The sequence below is a fragment of the Anopheles stephensi genome, unplaced genomic scaffold (genome assembly GCF_013141755.1).
Source record: "Anopheles stephensi strain Indian unplaced genomic scaffold, UCI_ANSTEP_V1.0 ucontig187, whole genome shotgun sequence".
NCBI lineage: Eukaryota > Metazoa > Arthropoda > Insecta > Diptera > Culicidae > Anopheles > Anopheles stephensi.
Genome location: NW_023405110.1, coordinates 147,482 through 150,000, shown reverse-complemented (window position 1 = coordinate 150,000; position 2,519 = coordinate 147,482). Strand labels below are relative to the sequence as shown.

Genomic DNA, 2,519 nt, shown 5'->3' with positions numbered 1-2,519 from the left:
TCCTGTGCCGTTCTACGGGCCTATCACCCTCTGTGGGATAATGGGCCACCTTCAAGTTAGACTTGAACTGTTTGCACCGTGCGTAGCAGATAACGGACCGGTCCAGTACACGGCATCGGACAGACGAGGCCCCCTCGTCGTCCCTACGTGCTGAGCTCTTCCCGTTTCGCTCGCAGCTACTCAGGGAATCCCGGTTGGTTTCTCTTCCTCCTCTTATTAATATGCTTAAATTCTGAGGGTCGTCACACATCACTTGAGGCCTACAGACTCCACTGTCACAATGATGCGACGGGAGAAGCGGTGATAAATCACCCCTGTCGTGCTAACCTCACTCACCCACACGGCGTGAGCACGTCTCGCGACTGCAACTGGATGCGAGGAAAGATACGAGCGCGTTGGGCCGCAAGTGTTACTCGACCCGAGCCAACCGGTGGAAGTCCCCGTGCAATTGGTGATAACCTTATATGCTGTGGTGGATACATCCGTTGGTTGATACTAGAGGTCGAACCGTGCGACTTGACGCGCGCTCGCTCTTCACCCATGCTCACATGTGTGTGTGTGTGTTTAGGTTTGTGTACCATACCTCGTATGTCTCTCTGTGTTAGCACTCTCACTTTCAGCGCCCACGGTCCCGACAAGGATGCGGATCCGAGCACGCCATGCTGCGACAGCCTACCCCCCTATGATGGGGTCAGGACGGTCAGTTTGGTTAGAGTGTTGAGATAACTTGGTAGGCACTCAAGGATGTGTGCATCGGTCGGGTTGAGTCGTCCGATGCGCCATATGCGTTCAACGTGTCGATGTTCATGTGTCCTGCAGTTCACATTCTGACGCGCATTTAGCTGCGGTCTTCATCGATCCATGAGCCGAGTGATCCCCTGCCTAGGGTTTAACGTACACACCGAACTAGTTGATGAATGGAACCGAAGTCCATCCATCCATTATACACATACCAACACACAACTCTGCTTCCCTAGTACCACACTGCAGGCGCCCACGGCCCCGACGGTTGCGGAGCCGAGCACGCCAAAGTGCGACTGTCGATCACCCCTTTGTGACACGACAATCAGTCAGTGTATAAGGTACCCGGTACTACCAAAGTGTGCATCTTTACTGACCTTCGCCGAGGCAGTGGTATGTGTATCCCTTTGAAAGAGTTGCTTTCGCTCAACTCTACCAAGTGTGCTACACCATCTTGTGGTTGTAGCGTGCGCGTCAGCATATTGTGCCGACGATGCGTTTGGCAACCTCACTCTCGGACTTGTTTGATGGGTAATGATATGTCCATTATACACAAACCAACACACAACTCTGGTTCCCTAGTACCACACTGCAGGCGCCCACGGCCCCGACGGTTGCGGAGCCGAGCACGCCAAAGTGCGACTGTCGATCACCCCTTTGTGACACGACAATCAGTCAGTGTATAAGGTACCCGGTACTGCCAAAGTGTGCGTCTTTACTGACCTGCGCCGAGTCAGTGGTATGTGTATCCCTTTGAAAGAGTTGCTTTCGCTCAACTCTACCAAGTGTGCTACACCATCTTGTGGTTGTAGCGTGCGCGTCAGCATGTGATGCCGACGATGCGTTTGGCAACCTCACTCCCGGACTTGTTTGATCGGTAATGATCCTTCCGCAGGTTCACCTACGGAAACCTTGTTACGACTTTTACTTCCTCTAAATCATCAAGTTCGGTCAACTTCGGCCGTGCCAACTGCAGCTCACGAAGGAACCGCGGAAGGTATGCCTCCAGAGACCTCACTAAATAATCCATCGGTAGTAGCGACGGGCGGTGTGTACAAAGGGCAGGGACGTAATCAGCGCTAGCTAATGACTAGCACTTACTAGAAATTCCAGGTTCATGGGGACCGTTGCAGTCCCCAATCCCAACTAAATGAGCATTTGGGTGATTTCCCGTTCCTCTCGGAATGGGGGCGCCTATTGGCGAGAACACGCTGCTGCCCACATTGTAGCACGCGTGCAGCCCAGAACATCTAAGGGCATCACGGACCTGTTATCGCTCACTCTCACCTTGCTAAACACAAGTTGTCCCGCTAAGCAGGGCAAACTAGTGCGACGACCGCCCGCGAAGGCGCCGCCGCCCCGTAACGTCAGGTGCGCCCGGAGGCACACTGCTGACAGCGTTCTAGTTAGCTTGTTTGAGTCGCGTTCGTTATCGGAATTAACCAGACAAATCATTCCACGAACTAAGAACGGCCATGCACCACTACCCTTAAATTTGAGAAAGAGCTCTTAATCTGTCTTACCTCGATAAGTTCGGACCTGGTAAGTTTTCCCGTGTTGAGTCAAATTAAGCCGCAAGCTCCACTTCTTTTTTTTTTTTTTTTTTTTTAAATACAGTGTGTTTAGTTTTATTAATGGTAAACAAAGAAACATTAACATTAATAAACGCAAACACCGCACCAATACCGACAGCATTCCCTGCACGGGTGTGGCTGCCGGTGTTTTTGCACGTTGAGACCTACTATAATGTTAGGAGCCCGTGCTCCTCCTGATCAAAC

At 51.9% G+C, this 2,519-nt stretch overlaps 2 non-coding genes across 2 annotated transcripts in view; both read right to left on the bottom strand.

The window, feature by feature from the left end:
- The window catches only part of LOC118515772, a 4,266-nt gene extending 4,004 nt beyond the window's left edge, over positions 1-262 (bottom strand). The window contains exon 1 of the ribosomal RNA XR_004907397.1: positions 1-262. This exon is cut by the window's left edge and continues 4,004 nt beyond it. This is a non-coding gene — a ribosomal RNA (large subunit ribosomal RNA).
- A 470-nt stretch (positions 263-732) lies between these two features.
- LOC118515757 lies at positions 733-890 on the bottom strand. Its single transcript, XR_004907384.1, has one exon. It is a non-coding gene; the product is annotated as a 5.8S ribosomal RNA (ribosomal RNA).
- Between the last annotated feature and the right edge of the window lie 1,629 nt (positions 891-2,519).